The sequence below is a fragment of the Hetaerina americana genome, unplaced genomic scaffold, assembly GCF_022747635.1.
Source record: "Hetaerina americana unplaced genomic scaffold, ioHetAmer1.1.p SCAF_10, whole genome shotgun sequence".
NCBI classification, from domain to species: Eukaryota; Metazoa; Arthropoda; class Insecta; order Odonata; family Calopterygidae; genus Hetaerina; species Hetaerina americana.
The window spans coordinates 48538143-48556287 of NW_027286070.1; the positions used below are offsets into that span (position 1 = coordinate 48538143).

At 38.8% G+C, this 18145-nt stretch overlaps 1 protein-coding gene across 5 annotated transcripts in view; it reads left to right on the plus strand.

The window, feature by feature from the left end:
• The window catches only part of LOC139700100 (sodium-coupled monocarboxylate transporter 1-like), a 105418-nt gene that overhangs the window by 46635 nt on the left and 40638 nt on the right, over nucleotides 1-18145 (plus strand). Inside the window, exon 1 of one of the 5 annotated variants that reach the window (XM_071598620.1) lies at nucleotides 10132-10181. The exons of 3 other annotated variants lie outside the window; for them this stretch is intronic. The gene's annotated coding sequence lies outside the window, so the exon portion shown is untranslated. Of the gene's footprint in view, nucleotides 1-10131; nucleotides 10182-16538; nucleotides 16731-18145 lie in introns of those variants that run through there. One more of the 5 variants, XM_071598618.1, reaches the window with a different exon arrangement.

Sequence of the window (18145 nt, forward strand, 5' to 3'; positions counted from 1 at the left end):
AGAAAAATTGATTTGAGATTATTCGAGGCTTCCTTACACTTGGTAGGAAGTATTTTGCCTTTCAAAATTCTTATCATGTCTTCATTTATGCTTGGCTGACTAGTACAGTCAGTGAAAACCACGAGCTTACTCCTGTTAAATATGTCAACGATAACTGCCCGTCAAAATGAAGTAAATGCTTCCGGTAACAGAAACTCTTTAAACGAAGAAGGTGTGAACTATTGTCAGTGAGTTTGTGTGGTGACAATTCTACAGCCAATATTGATATTGATCTGTCAGCTATAGAACTGTCACTTTACAACGCTATTTAATATACATTCTAAATTGTTATACCCAGCACATCTTTTTTTAATGAAGGCAGCATTAGCACTCATTTAGCAAGCGTTGAAGGAGTTCTTATTAAAAACTTATCCAATTATATGAAAGAATGGAAAGGGTGATGAATTAATAAATACGTCAAAATGTACGACGATGAGCTTCAAGTCTTATCTCTGGTAAGATATATTATTTTTAATAAGCTGGAGTGAATGTAAATAATACTTAATTGATATAAAATAAAGGTAGCGTTATTATTACAACATTTAAGTCAAAGAAAGTCAGTGCCTATCTTTTCCAGATCAAAGGAAATAGTTTTAGGAAGGATTCGATTCCCTATGACGGCAACAGTGCAAGGCAAGCGTCAGTCTCGTTACGGACGTCCTCGCATGCTAGCTATAAAAAGCCAAGCAATCGCCTAAACAGGCAAGTGTGTTTTATATGGGAAAAGTAGAGAGTACGCAGACCTTCGGTAAAGTTCGAAAATAAAAGAGCAAACAAGAATCTGGCAGGAGCGTACGTAGAGCTTTATACCCTCAAACCCATGAGCCGAAACCCTGTCACAAATTTCGGAGTATGGCACGAGATACCCTCAACGCACTGACGTCAAGATGGTCGTAAAGAGGGCTGGCCTTTTGCGTTCGGCTAACACGCGAAGGGCGAAGAAATTTCGCGAATCCTGTATTATGTGAGAAGGCTCGAGTGGCGAATGGAGAGATTAGTCCGCCCTAGGCGACATATATCGAGGAGAAGACTCTTCTGGCATCCCAAACAGCGCGTGAACTTCCCACGCGAATCTCTCATCTCTTTGTCTCTCTCCCCATCCGTTCGGCTCAATTCAAACAGCTCAGCCGCTCCGTGGCTCCATTCAACCCACTTCGGAGACTTCTCCTCCCGACCCACTCACAGGCGGGTGGACGCTGGGATTTCCTTTCCACTGGCGCCGACCGACTGCCGCGGTAACCCTCTACTCCTTCGGCGATTTCGAACCTTCCCGTTCGGCAATTTGCTGCAGCCTCTCTGTCCCCCTCCTAGCCATTCCCCGCCCCCCCCATCATGGGCCACCCCTCCTCCGCTGCCCCTCGCGGGCTTTCCAAGCGCCGCTGGCCGCCCACGCCAGAGCCTCATTGACTCTCGCCGCGAACGGATCCCAGTAAAGGACGTCGAATGAGTCACTCCCACACCCGTTCATTCGCTCTTTCCTCGGTCACACCTGCCTGCGACATCGCTTGAGAGAATATGACGGTTCCATGAACTTCCCGATGGGAGGAGGGGGCGATCGTGAGCACTTTTTTTCCTTATAAATAAATATTTAGTGCCCATTGTTTGATGCAAACAATATCAATGGAAGATTCGTGCTTTGAGTCTCTTGAAAGGGCTTCCTGTATTGGGTCCACCATTAGAGACAATTAACAGCACTGAGAAACTGAACAAAGCAACCAAAAGTACATGAACTGTGAATAAAATCAAACAATTTCAAGGTGATATTTGCCGAGTTGTTACTGCCGAGGCATGACAAAAGTAATAAAAAGTTAACATTTAAAAGTGAAGATGACCGGAGTTGAATTTTTTAAGGACTTGAAAGTGATTTCAATCCATATGACAGCTTATATGTTCAAGCTATAGGCATATCAATTTAACACTCAATTTCACAAATGCCTAAATTGATTGATTGGCGTGGTCGATCTGTGGGTAGAACGTTCGGCCACCAACTGGAGACAGGTGGGTTCAAATATATGGTGATGCCTTTGGACAGCCCCCGATTTGAAATGGAAGGGATGGAATTTCCTGGTCGCCAGACTTTCATGGCAAAATGAACGCTGGCATGGGGTAGACAATCGTTTCCCTACTCTCTTCCCTGGATGCCTGAATGTATGAATTTTGAACGCCTTTACTCATAGTTTTGAAGTGGCATCCTCCCTCATCTATCAAAACCAACCTTTGGGTTGATTGGATGATGATGAAAAGTGTTCAGATAAATATTATCGTTAACTCCTCAACATGAAAACAGCCGTAGAAAATATACTAGAGAAATAAACGGTACTACTCTTAGATTTCTCTAATATGGTAATGTGATGCACATTCTCAAATGGGAATGGGATGCACATGTGAGTACCTCTCACTACGTCCTCCTGTTGATTTCACGTAAATCTTTGGATTAGTAAACTAGATGAATGTGACTAATTATCTTATCAATAAATTTTTAATACAAAAAGTTAAATTTTAAACTTCAAATGAACACATTCATTATCTATATGACATAGGCGCGAATGTGTGTGAGTGTATGTAAATTTATATGTATGCTCCAATTCATTCACATATACTTGCTTAAGTGCATATTTAGTATATATAAAATTCTGGTGCCATAGCACCTCCCATCCCACGCCCTTGCGTATTGCGGCTTACTAATCACACAGTTAGTAGTGTACATGTAGATGTAAGCGCTCTCTGTTATCAAGGTGTTACGGAGCGTGATATCCTCATCACAAACACACAAAATCTAATCCTAGAAAAAAATACTCATCGAGCACACTATAATGAGGATTGGGACATTGCGGGAGAGAAGAGATGAGTGTATAGAAGGTGAAAACGATTTCCTTGACCACGAGTGGAAGTGACGGGTGATGTCGTCATTAATATCGTCCATCCCCTTCGAAAGACGCTGAAACTCGATTGTGCGCTTCCAGAATGGACGCTTTCACCCCGTATTATGAGCGCAGAGAACTGGGATAGCAGACTTTTTGCTGACGGCGAATCCCTGTAGCTTTCCTTCGATGCGTATGATCACATTTCAAAGCATCGAAGTGTATGATGAGGAGAAAGGGCTCCAATAACAAGTGAGAATAGCTAGTTGCAAAGTTATGGGCATCACCACCCCTTTTTAGAATTCGCGTAAATATGTATTCGGAAAAATGGATATTCAACAGATTATGTATAGGCTTTTGACGATATCTCTGAAACTTTTCACACGCCCACTGCTACTTCTATTTGTAAAATCCTAAATCAACTCAATACAAATACAATTTTACAAATGCATTCCTTCTCATACTTTCACACTTCATACTACGCATACTTTCTAATATCCTCCACGTCTTCAAAATTAAAGGCTGTAGATAGCTACTATTTTGGTTATATGATAGGTGTGATGGCTTGCGTATTGGCTTACTAATCCAGAAGGTGGTTGTATTTTTCTGGTTAATCTCGATCCCTACTTGAGTGTCAATTGGAAAGAATCGAAATGCAGAAAATTTGTAGGATGAAAATCATTCACTTTTATTGGGGCTCGAACCTAGATCCTTTCAATTTCCAGCCGAGTGCGAATGATTTTTACAATTAAATGTCTGCATTTTGATGCTCATGATTGGATAACTCCTTAAGATAACTATCGCGGCATCTTCCGTAGCTCTATGAATTTGTCGCGGAGAGAGTCATACAAGTGAAGTTGCGAGTAGAAAAATGCCTACGCCGGGTTTCTATCCACCCTTCAATTATTCCCTGGATATCCTACCATTACTGAAATACCTACCTCTAATGGCGGCGGTGGTGATCTCAGCTGCCGGTCGTTTACCCTAATGACAACCACAACATATTATTTTTCTGCTTCTACCGCGCTGCCCAACGTTCTCCTTTCCGCCATAGTACTCAACACCCCATTGCCTCTCATTGTTCACTCCACATTCTCTTCAACTTTCCCACAAAAACTTCCCCCATTTCCTTAAATTTGCACTCACCCACATTCTTTTCTCGTGCAATCAGGGTATCGTAAACTAGCAATGTTATGTTCATAGGCAAACTTATGCGTTTTTTAAAGGATAAGTGACCCCAACCTCCTATAGATATTAAATCCAGTGCCTGTAATTAACCCCTCTTGCCTGTAAATGCTTCTTTTATTTTGACATTTAATTTCTTAGTTTCATTACAACTTGGTCCATGTTCAAATATAGACGCATTTTTTCACGTTTTTACACGTTGTATCATATTTTAATGTTGCAATTAGCATTCATACCTTTTGAAAATATACGAATTCGTTAACTTTTTTTAACTCTGTTTTGCATCTATTATTAATGGTAGTCTACCAGTTAAGTTATGGTTTTGATAGACCCGGATGCTCATTTCTGCACACTTCTTAACCTCACCTGACACGATTGTGACCACTGTTACACGCAACACCATAATAAACGATTCTTCCACTCCGCGCGCTGTCTGTCTCCCTTCATTCTCCACAAATTTCCTGATCACTGCTTTCCTTTTCCACTCTGTCCAGCATTCTCCCTTCTTGCACAGTCTTCAAGATTCCATTCCCACTCCGTATACTCTGGAGTCATTTAACATACCCTCTCCGAAATTCTCATATCAAGCCTACCTCCTCCTCTACTGTGATCACTGCTTTTCCGTTTTATTTGGTGACCCGGAGAGACCTTTAGCAACCTTAGAGGGAAAGAGTGTGCATTTATGTTGTCCTTCATTTCCTTTGGTTTATTTTATCGTGAATTTTTTAGGCCTCCGGGATTCGGGAGTAAAATCCCCTTAAACTCTGGATCACAAACCTTAGTGAAAGAGGGTAATTTTAAAAGATTTTATAAGATAAGGTTTCCCCATGTAATTACATTTCTTTGATTTTTATTTGACAGTCCATCATTAAGGTATTTTTGGATGGGCGCAGACTTAACACGCTTATATTTCATAGCCTCTTTTAACAAGACACAGCCCCACAATGCCATAATTTAATGTTTTCGTCAAATTCTATCTTCATCACAGCATTTTCTGCATATCCAGAAAGAGTGAAGTTTTAGCGTTAATCCTATTCCATCTCATTGCTTAATGCTCGTAGATACTTTCTTTGATTTTTAAATATACCTCTATATCCTCATTACCAATATATGACATTAAATGCATTCTTCCCTTTTTAAACCTACACTGATCTTCTTCCAGAAAATCTTTTGCGCTCTTCTTTATAACATTGGTTATGATCAAAATTACTGCAATTGCTTAGTAAAATAAAACTAATGGTAGCATTATCCTCACAATTATATTGTGCTATGTTTTCTATTTTTAGGATGGGAATCAGTACTTAACCAGCGAAGTCTTTTGGCCAATATCCTTCCACCTAACCCCATGGTTAGGTGGAAGAATATTGGCGAGCCCCCAAAATGTCTTTCCTCCCATTTTTCTAAACTCTTTATTATTTGATCAATTATTTCATTTATCTCCTTTGCCTTTCCCTTTTTTACATTAATACATTTATCCTACGAAATCATATATGCCTGAACCTAACCTATCCTCATCGCACCATATTATCTTTTCATATTCATACGATCCGACAGAACATCTATATTATATAATTCCCCTATGCATTCTTTCCATTTCTCATTAACTTTTTCCGGGCCAATTAATAATTTATTGCCTTATCTCTGATAATGTCTTGTGATAGGATTTACATTTCTTCCTGACGATGCCCTCACCTTCCAGTATAGTACAACCATTTCACCACCTCTGTGAAATCTCTATATCATCGCATTGCATCTACCACTAAGTCTATTTTACCCAAACACTTACTCGACTTAATTGATTATTAGGCTTTATGTACTTTATTTTTTCTAATTCTTTCAACACTCTTCAATTACCTTCTTTCGTCTATCTCTATAATAACCTTTCGGCAATCTTTTCCTTCCACATTATTTTTCTGTTTACCATTTCGATCGCTTCATTTGCGACTTTCATCATCCTTTCATCGATTTTACTTATTTATATTCCACCTATTCATTAAATATTTCACCAATAATTTATATTTTTAAATAATTGTATTGAACCGATTAGTGATAGCTTTGTAAAAACATTGAAAACCATAAACATCTCGTTGTGGTGTAGTAAAGCACCTTGGTAGACCAAATATCTTTTCCCTAATCTATATTATTTGACACCTCACGTATTCTACAATAATTCATCTCATACACAATGCCTACTATTTTCCTCCTCTTCCGCGCATTCTCCCTTATACCATAGCCTTTAGCATTGCACTGACACCCAAGACGCCATCTATCCACTTTCTCTGCCTCCTCAAATTTCTCCCAGCGACCTACCTTCTTACCAAACAATACTAAGCACTTCTTCCTACGTTTTCCTTTCAGTTCAATTTATTTTCTCCATGCTTTCATATCAAAATCATCCAATCTACGCTAATCTACTCACCTTAATGGCTAATTGTCCAAAGCGTATAAAACTGTGCGTTCCAGGTACTTCGAGATCATTCATTCCCTCAATTTATGCCCTCCTAATATAATGTTCAACTTTACACTCAAAATAATCCTGAAAATTTAATACAGTGAAAATTTCTCCGTCAGGATTTCGCTCATATCAATTCACTCGATTTTTATGAGGCAATACATCGCGTGCAACATTATTCCCTCAATGTTCCATCAATTATACGACGCAGTGAAATAGTAATAAATTTTGCGATAATTTTCGAACCCGCAAGGGCAAAAATGGATTTTCTGTTCATATTTGACTGAAAGGATACTCATTGGCTGACTGATTATTTCTTACCCTCTTCAATGGGGGCCGGCGGCGTACAATAATCCTAATATTTTTTTCAGTATTTTCATAAATTTCAGATACATGATCATTTATTAAAAGACTTGGTGGGTAAAGCGTTTGGCTAGTAAGCGAAGGGTTTGTGTTCGGCTTTCAATGATCTTGGAACCCCCATAATCATCCAAGCTGCATGTTATTTTGGGTTTCAGAGTTTTCTGGGAAACAGTAGGCGGCACAGACAAAAGTGCTGGCCCTAACACTACCCTGCTGTAGATTTTTTTCGCATGCAGCAGGGCGAATTAGGAAATGAGCTCTACCCTCGCCAACCTTACCAAGCTTCGAGTTGATTGGTGTGGCTGTGATTTATTTTTGTCAGGTCTTTTGAGCCTACTGAGAAAATGGACCGGAAGAAAACGCTTTCGCTTGAAAATTGATGGAGAAAAAAGCGAAGGTAATCATTGGTTCGGAGGATTCGTCGGTCTTTTGCGCCCTCTCCTCCTTTATGATCAGCTGGCTCCCTCTTCAGCATAATATGATTTGCCAGATATCTTTGACAAAAGAAAAAAATCGTATGCTGCAAATGTAAACATCAAGTGAATCTCATCCGCTTTGTTTTTGAATCTTGTTTGCGTATCTTTCGTACAAGTGTTTGCGTCTAGGCAATGAGAAATAACGAATAAAAAATACCTTATACTTTTTAGTACCAGAATCAAAGTACTTTTATGGAAGTAAAGGGATGTGAGAAAGAAGTAAAGATTAGAAAAGGGGAAAGACAAGAGTGTCCACTTTTGCCATACCTATTTATCTAACATATATATTGAAGAGGATATAGAGAAAATGAAGGGGAAAATAAATGGCACAAAGATAAATGGAAGAAACATAAACTACATTAGGTTTGCAGATGATATTGTGACCCTTGCAGAATCAGCCAAAGATATGAAAAGAATGCTCAAAACCCTGTCCACAGCTTTGAATAATTAGAAACTGAAAATAAATTAGAAGAAAATGAAAGCTATGATAGTTACTAGAAACAGGACAGAACCCCATGAAAATTTAGTGATAGGGGAATCACTGATAAGCCAAGTAGAAGAGATCCGCTACCTTGAGAGTACAATCACAAGAGACGAGAGATGCACCTCTGCAGTGGAAAGAAGGATGGCTTTGGTGAAGAATGAATATGAAAATAAAAAGAATGTTTTAGGAAACAAACTCATGAAATTGGAAATTATAAAATCATTTGCAAAAACGTTTATTTGGAGCACATTATTACATTGATGCGAAATTTAGGCATTAGGAAAGAGGGCAAAGGCTCGGTTGGGAACAATGGAAATGTGGAATTGGAGAAGAATAACAAGGACAAGATGGACGGACAAGAAAGGCAACAAAGAGGTATTGAAGAAATTATTGAGGAAAGGGATTTAATAAAAGAGTTGGAGAAAATGAAAATTAAATTTATTGGACATGTTCTCAGACATGGTAACTTCCTGAAAATTTTATTGGAGGGGAAAATAATAGGAAAAAAAGGAACAGGAAGATCAAGATAGAAATGCATAGACGATAAAAAATACTATGAGAGTAACAATACACAATGAACTAAAAAGAACGGCAAGAGAGACCAATGGCTGCAACGACAAGGCTTCACCTTTAGAAGATGACTTTTTAGTAGTATCATATTTTAAATACACTGAAAGGGAGTCAAATTAACCTATAATTCATTGAAAAGGCTTGTATAAACCTTGAAAGGATTATTAGAAACTAGTTAATACCATAATTCGAATCGTCATTTAATGACTGCGATATATAAATTTATGTCTTATATGAGAAATACTATGCATTCTCAGTTGAAAAGTGTTGATCTAGTATTTTAGGGTTGTATTTCATGAAAAGTATCTTATTATTGATAGTATGTATTCGCCCTTTTGAGAGACGAAAATATTTTGCAACCAGAAAAAGTGTAAATTTGAAATAAACTGCTCTACCACCAAAACTACAAATGCCACAGTCAAGTGATATTTTTAAATGTTGATGGTTTGGACATCAGTTTTTGGAAATACCTAAAAAATGACTCAGTCAGTATTAATCGCCCAGTATTCCCTTGTGAAATTCCATTTAATAAGCCCTAGTTTCGTATCAGAGCTTCTTGTATTACGCTATTCCTGAGGACGTTGCGCCTGGCTTAATACAATAATGTGTGGAAATAAATGTACAGAGTTAATTTCCTTAGGAGTATTTAGCCATGAAACTGACACTCAAATGCGTGTTCTTCTCAATCAAATTGATGTATAACATGAATGTAGCCATTTTGACCACTGATTTGGTTGGATGGATAAAAATAAACAGTAAATTAAAAATTTTTGACATCATCATTCGTCCAAAGAAACTGCGGGAGATGCCGCAACAGTAACTTTTAACGGAGTCATCCGCTAATGTGCATTTCAATGCAACAATTTCAGAGTGTAAAAATCATTCGCCTTGACTGGCATTCGAACCCAGATCCCTCAATATCCGGTCGAGTGCTTTAGCCACTTAAGCTACCGATAGCTTAAGTGGCTAAAGCACTCGACCAGATATTGAGGGATCTGGGTTCGAATCCCAGTCAAGGCGAATGATTTTTACACTCTGAAATTGTTGCATCATCATTCGTCATAATTCCGAGGAGTAGTCTCTTTGACATCTGTTAATTATCCTGCTACCTTACAATATTTTCCTTTGCTCACAGTAGCTCCACTGTGACGTGATGCTTCATCACGCTCGCTCGTAATACACTCTTCCTCCATAATCCTTCCATCATGTTTCCTACAGTTACACTCATTAAATGAACTTTAATTGTTAAGGTGCCGATCAAAAGTAGGAAACTACATGCATTATCTGTTTCAACTTTTTAAAATAAATGTTTATTTTCTAGTCGTGTTTTTCGTGTTCTTAACTTGTATTGACAGTCTCAAACTTTACGAATAAATTGTGCTGTTATTATTGCCATCAATATTGGCGCCTACTCCTTCCTTCAGGTGCGCACGAAGAAACGGTTTCCCCTCACCCTTCTCCTCAATTCCCGCTTGGCCCCGGTCCCGGCACCACCAACCATCACCTTCAATTAGGCACCGGATTATCATCGAACATTCCAACATCCTCTTCACCTCACACCCACCCTGGAAGTCGAACCCAGCCCCCTTGCCGTGGGAACCCACTGAGCTGTCCAGGCACGCAGGTTGCCGAATTCGGTCTCGCCCTCCGTCTGCGTGCGGCGCTCCTCACGAGGAGATCTCTTGGGACCACAAGGAAGGCGGAAAGACGTGAGGCGACAAAAAATCTTCGATACGAGAAAAAAAATTGCGGTGAGGCATACGAAGAAACGCCCTACTCTCCTTCGTAGTTTTTTTTTCAGTGGAACTGCGTGGGCGGAGTGGGAGGAGGCTGGGAAGCTGGAGGAAGGACAGGAGCGGAGAAGGGTGGGCAAGTTTCGAGGGCGGTAGCGGGAAGGGGACCGTGGTGAATCGTGGCGAGCCAAGGAAGGAAGTAGTGCGTATCCAGCACGTGATCTAGAGGGTAGGAAGGAAATGTTTTGTCCATTCACGTAAGGTTGCGAGGGGGTGAGGGAAATAACAGAGTGAGGGAGCATCCCGACTTTCCTCCTCGTTAGCGGCATCATCCGCGCGCGGGATTGCGGCAGGTAAACAGGGAAACGGGAACACTTTTACTTCTCGGTATCAGAGAGCTCTCGCTTAGAGGAAATTTTATTTTCTTCACACTTGGTCGACAAGTTTTCCTCCATTTATTTTTTTCCGTTGTCTTCGCGACGTAGCACTAGATGTACGTTGTCCGATTACCCATCCTCCTACCGTCGCGAGTCAGTCTGCAACCGTGCAGCGGCTGAATAAGGCTCCGACTGATTCATCTCCCCAAAACTGGCACGAAAGGAAAACGGGTTCATCGGAGGGATTCACCGGCTCGAAAAAACGCTTTAAGTCTAGGATCAGCTTGTTCTTCCAATCTTTGTGAATAATATTGGCGTGGTGAGTCATTACAGGGTCACCTATAACAATTTTACAAAGTTGAGGGGAAGGGGGGAATGAGATTAAGGGCCATTGGTTTGGCGTTGTGTAATAGCGACGCCAAAAATTTTCATAAGAACAAATACCAGAACTCATCCAAGGAAGAATAGATCTCACGTATTAGGGAGAGGGTATTCACGTACTCGGAAAAATCAAAAATCTAATAAAGGCTTGCTCAAACACCATTAACATCATCGTTTTAGTCGTCATACCAAAACCTATTAAATCAATACCTATATGGCTTTTTTGTTAAGACAATTTGGTGTAATCATCATATTTAACTAACCTGGAAAAACGCATATGTTTTCCAGGTAGAATATAAGGAGATATTAATATGGTATAAGCCGTCTTTGGTAGAGGATTTTTTTCGATTCGATTTCATGAGACACACAAGAATAAAAAATGACGATTATCATTATTTAAACGTTTATTTTCTGGTTAAAAGATACTTTTTGGGATAATAATGGCCTTAGCCATTCGTTTAAACGACTGCAATAATACACTGTCTTTCATTATCATCAATTCTCATCATGTTAATCGCGAAAGGGGAACGTCAATGAATGAGATTATACTCTATTTGAACTCGTGGGATGCGGTTATTTATGAAGACAGCATTGATTTACACGCCAACAGTAATCTTATGTGACCAAAAACCACTTTTAACTCTTGGCCATTATTTTCTTAGTGCAACCGATGCTCTTAAATCGTCGGCGAGAGGTGCAGTCATTGGGAAAACGTTGTGTTTACCCATTACGCGGCTCACTATTACTCTTCCGGCTAACTGTAGATTATATCAATGAATGACCAGCCAAAAGCTCAGTAAAACATTACGGTCGTATGAAAATACAGCTATGCAGTTTATCCTGGCTTTAATTAGCAAGCAAACTTCATTTCCCAAATGTATAACTTGAAAACTACTATCTGATTCAATCTATATTCAGATTGTTTCTCCTTTTCATAAATTATTTATCCTTCTTAATTGGCAACATGTAATGACAGGCTGTGGATGCCAATTTATTCTTTTAAATATTATTTCCAACATTCTAAATTTCTCTTATATTTTGCCAATCGAAACTTGTCAGAATCATTTAGCTAAATTATAATTCTAAATCTAAAATAAAACTTTGTGGTGGTGTCGACAGTTCTAGGCTATTCCAACCACAAAGAAAGCCTTTGGTAGGAATCATGCCATTTCATTCTTATCTGCCAAATATTTTTTCTGGGAAACTTGGAGAACTGAACATCATTTTAAATAATTAATGTAAGCCTCAATGTTCATCTATATGTTCTTAAAAATGTGCTAAAATTACTCTGGGTGCCATGCATTAATGATAACTATACCTTTAGTGGAAGTATTATTTCAACTACATATGACGCGATGACCTTCTAGACAGTTGCCATGGAAATTTCTCCCGCGCTCACTTCGACACCCAAAAGACTTTCGTGTTGAGAAAGGACTCTGAATCACTTTGTTGGTTTCAAAGAAAGGAGTCAATTCCAAAGTTCTGGACTGATTTTTTCATTTTTTAAGAATCTAGACATTAAAAAAGCATGAAGTATAGTAATTATTACAAAATATTTTGCATTACCGAGGTGATTTCTTTCGATATGCTGATCGAACAGGAATTATATATTTACCAAACATCTCTTCTAAATTAATAATTCAATATACTAATTGCTTGCTATCGCTGATCTGCAAGTTAATCTTGGACACTAAATTTATCAAGGAAATTCTGATTCTGAAAAAATTGAAGACATATAATTCTGAAAATTTATCTTAAGTTACTTGTAACAGGTGATGACATCAAGAGCTTAGCACTTAGCACGTATAAATTTTATTGGGGAAAGAGAAACGAAAGTAGCATGTGAAGTGAAATAGTATGTTATTTTCTTCGAAATAGAAGTTTAATTCTTAAGGGGGAGTAGATCGGTAATAGTTTCTTTAGAAACGAGTTTCCTCTTAGCATTCTAATGAATAGATATGGACGATTATTTTCCACTATAGAAAATTGCAGCAAAGAAATGGAGTCATTGGTTGTGATGAATGGCGTCAAAAGACCTGAATCCCTCGAGAATTATGTGATGAAGTTGATGACCTGATTTTCCAACGCTCTGCGCAAGTGTATGCATCCAATAGCGATAATAATAGTGCTTCTATGAAGTGACTATACTATATCATGCAAGTGTCATATCTTCATAGTTCTGGCAAAGCTATTTCTTGTGAGAAATTGGAGGTGAATCATCGTTTTCATTTTTTCGAATTCTATAATTAGTAATCTTATCAAAATCAATTCAAAAAGTTCTATTGCTTTTTCTATGATTTGAGCATTCTTAAATCCTTTTCTTTTGTCTAATCATTTCATGCATTTATGTGAAAATGGTTAGCTACTCTAAAATCCATTCGCCCACAGTTATTTTTGAAGTACGTATACACCTGCATGCATACAAAGCGAAAACTAAGCACTCGTAACAAGTCATTCAAGCAAGTAAATCAATGCCTTTTATTTTCACTTCTCTCTCCAAAACTGTCCGTTAGTGTGTCTGTTGAAAATACTTCAAAATATACGAATTGATTCATTTATGAAGAGCCATGACTTTTCTAGTGTAGCATGAAACACCTTGGGAACTACCACATTGCAAGTTGCTATTCTTAGCCTTTAACTGAAATCAATAGATGTCATTCCAAATTAATTGAAACGAATTTGGATAGTAAGGATTTCTTTTAAACTTTTAAAGTGACGTCGCAGATTTGGAATCAACAAATCAATACATTTTGTAAAGCATAGGAGGGATGAATAAAGTTTACTAAATGTGACTCTCACGTTGGCACACGCTTAAAAATCCATTAGTAGATGAAAATCCCTTGATTCATCCTATCGAAGGATGATATCTTGAAGATTCGTATTCCTAATTTCACTCCTTTTATATTCTCAAAACTATTAGTAATATGGATAAAATTCCTTTTTTATACTTATAATTATAACAGATATTACACGATACAGAAATTCTCATTCACATTAAACCCTCCATATTCTCACAATATAACGGAAATACCTGGATTTTTTTGCCTTAACAGTCCTTGCGTGTGACTTAACATGTTGGAACTGATGCATGACCCAACTTTCTCGTTCAAAACTCGTTTTTGGAGCGGGCGGAAATACAGGGCTCTTAAAACCAAATGAAACAATCCGCCATTTCGGACCGAAAGATAATCCGTAGGTGTCTTACGTTAGTACTGGTGCTGGACTAAATTGAGCACGCCGTAATTTTTAATCACCTTCTTGCTTTCAACTCTATTATCGTCCTCCAGTAGTATATTTGATTATCGATCGTTTTTCATCAATTTGAGTAACACAACCACAAAAGCTTAAACACCTATGGACGAATTATTTCTCATTTCTTCTCTAAGGAAATATATTTTTAATGCAGTTTATGCTTATTTTAAAAGGTTACATTTCTTGCGTGATACATTTTATTGTTATCTTTCATATCACCAAGTAATTTCTTTTGGGGGGTCTACCATTGTCTATAAAGGTTCTATTTTTGTATAGAGAGAATGAAGACTATGTAAAATACTTTCTCGACGACGTGTTGAAAGAAAATGTGTGCAATCTATAGATATTATTCAGGCCGTAGATTTCTTCCAATGCGTTAAATGAACCATGCCTTTTTAAATTTTGTTTTCATTTGATGAGGACGCGGAGGTAAATTATCAAAAAATGCATCCTCTTATGGGCTACGAAAATCGGAAAAGGATGTTGTGGATTTTGGCCTCCAGGCATTCATGTGTAATGTTTACCATGCACTACTTGCGAATCAGTACGCATATAATGTGACCAATTTATTAAAATAACCAAATATTTTTCAAATCAAACTGCATGAGTCATCTAATCGTGATAGATTTGGTTATTCGCTTTTTAAATAAATATGTTGTTTTATTATGTCCACATTAGTGAAGCCAAGAGATTCAGAGAGAGGGATTGATAAATATGTTAACGGGAACACCCACAGATGAATGGCTTAAAGAAATTGACATTTTAAAATAAATAATTACATCCTCTTTCAATGAAAACTTCATGATATTAAAAATTGAAAGTAAAACTGAAGGGAAACGCATTTAGCCCTGCGTTTGTTTCACTTTCCCCGATTGAATTCTCCCATGAATGCGAAAAGAATTTCAGTTACGGAATCATGAATTTTTGTGAGCAATGGTGGATGATAATCAAAGCATGGAAAACTTTGCTTTTAAATATTTTAAGAAACGCTTGTGGTATCTTTGAAAGCATTTAGTTTTGGAATGCTACGGATTCCAATGCATGTAAAAGTGATTATCTCTAGTTTTGGTTTTCCTAATAATAGTACAGGGTCTTCATTTTCAAAAGGTAGCCTTTGTTGAAATTAACACTTCGGCAGATTTTGGTGTTTTGCACTTCCTTTAACTTTGTAGGCTTTCCCAATGACTTAATTCCTGGTATAACGTTATCTCATCTTAATTTTTCTAGGAATATTTCAGGTTTGGGCTATCTCCATCTAAGGAAGTGTTTGATAATCAAGCCAGGAAATTTATTTTGTAAGCAGGGTAATTAGTACGGGAATGATTCAAGCATCACAAAGCAAATTAATGGCAAACCAAATGCATATCACCGGCTGATTTGATCCCATGAGTTCTTTATTAGCAGCTGAATGAATTTTCAAACTTCAGGTGTTTTTTTAGAGTAATTCATCTCCACTAACAGAAAATCTACTTATTTTCGCCCCTGGTCATTCTCTCAACGCACTACTGATAGTCAAATTCCTAATGTTGTGAACCGTGACTGATTGCAAAATACAACGTTTAGCCCACACTTGCTTCTAAAACATTCTCTTTTCTCGCCGCACTTCTCTGCAACCTTTCTTGGAAAATACGTTCATCTTAAAGGCCATTTACCCTTCGGGTAGGAATCATATCGTTCCTGGAATGAAGGCTGAAAGTGGAGACTGACAAAAACCCAAAACACAACGCGAGATCTTCCTCCCGTGAACTAAATCACACCTCGTCGTCTCTCCGCGATCGGTGTGCACAAGTTCACCCGAATCGCCACCACGTCACGGGTAAACACGCGCGCTCCTCCGACCAGTCGCTCCCCCATCCCATTGTGCCCCCTGCTGCCCCACTGGCGGTGACCACACACCCAGCATCCATCCACCCGCCGACTACTTCCTCCTCTCCTGGATCAACCCCCTCTACGCCAAACCACACACAAGCGCGCGTGTTCGCATGTACGGATTCCCCATCCGTCCGACCCCGCCCCCTCCCTCTCACGCACACACAATCCCTTCTCCTCATCCTCTCCTCTCTCTCGGTGGCCACACCCCCCTACGGGATTGTCGGCGTCCTCCTCCATCTCCCCCTCTTCCCCCATCTCCATCCGCACGAACCCTCCCGCCGAACGCACCTCTCCTTCCCCGCCAATATATGCTTCGGCCTACCGAGTCGAACAGAGAGCAGTCCAAGTCAGGTGGTCGGTAGGATAGCGTCGCCGTGGGTCGTTTCACCGCCGCCGCCGCAGCTCCCCACGTGCCCCAATCGGACGGTTGTTTATAAAGGTCAAGCCCGGAGTTGGAAGAGATACGAGGTGCCGGAATCTACCGGAGATCTCACTCAGGAGGTTCTGTTTTATTCGCAAGAGGACCCCAGGCCAGGTCCCGCAGTCCACACCGTAGGATTGGATCTATTGGATTTTTTTTCTCCCGCAATCTCCAAGCAATCCGAGGACTTTAACCCACCAAGACTTGTTGAAGGGAGCCGAAGGAAGAACGGCAGCACCGGAGGATACATAATTTGCGCCATTTGTAAGTGAAAGTCCAATCTGCCTTGAACTCATATCCTATTTTAGCGGAGTTAGAGGCGGCATATGCAAGCTCTTTCAGTTCTGTTGGAGGATAAAGCCTGACTACAAACAGAGTGAATGAGATTGTCTAAGTTTTTTGGGGATCAGATATTTGCCATTATACCTCACGCCATAGTTTTTCTTGAAATGTCAAATATCCATAGTGGGGTAAAACTAGGTCTGTGTATGGTGGCAATAATTTGTTTGGAAAAAATGAACGAGATCGCGTATAACCAATAATAATAGTTTCCAAAATATATATAAGCGTATGTTTAACTTTAGCTTTTAAAATTAAGCTGATTGTTTCACGTACAGTAATGATAGACTACCAATAATATAATACGACGAAGCAAAAAAAACAAATCAGCTGAGAAAACATGTCTCGTTCACCCTGGTTTTTTTTGCATTAAGCAATTTTAATATCTCACAATTTCGATTTATTTTTAAATGTCATATGCCATAGTTATATCCTTCTTCTGTCTTAATCTTTTGAAATTATTAGTGGCAAAAAAGAAAACAATCCCGTTATAAATATTTAGTGCTTTTATTTTACTTCGTTTTGAGGACATTTATTTTTCTGTTTGATCAAGGATTAATTTCACCCCATCAAATTACAAAAAACTAGTAGGAATATAGCCAATGCGGAAATCAGCCTGATGATCGGTGCTCGCCAGCTAACTCAAAGGTCGCGGTTTCTACCCCCTCCCCCTCTCCCTAGACTCGGACCATGTGTTTTTCTTCGTGTCTTGTAAATAAAACCAAGAGTCGGATATATGAAGTAAATTGCTCACATTTATCTATATAAAATAAGGAAGAGGGTAAAACATACTTTCAGCAATACTAAGCTCTTCCGATGGGGCATTATATTTGGTACTGGTGACTACGATTCTCAAAGATAGAATTTGAGCACCGTGGCCTCATCGTGCTGAAAAGATCATTGGTTTGAGTATCCCGCATCCGAAACTTTCCATTTTTTGGTTTGCTGTTATCCATATTGGAAGGTTCCGGGTTGACTTAATGGTCTTGCCAATGTTTTTTTTCGGATAAAGAATTATCCTGCGGTAGTAAGATTTACCGATGTCATTTTTAAATGGCACGTATGTATAGAGGCATATTGTATATTACGTCTAAGAGGGTAATACGCACTAACTGACTCAAGGGGAAATTTTTTATTTAAATTTCCTACTTCAGAATTGACTAGGAAAAATAAAGGGCGACGAATGCGTTGAACTTGAATTTGAACAGATGCTTAAAATATTATTCATTTTAGTTGATAAGACAAATTAAAGGTCGGTAGTAGTTGATAGCAGTAGCATCGACCCCTATTGATATCATTGCTTCATTACAACGGTTCTTTCGAAAACCACTCTGAAAAAA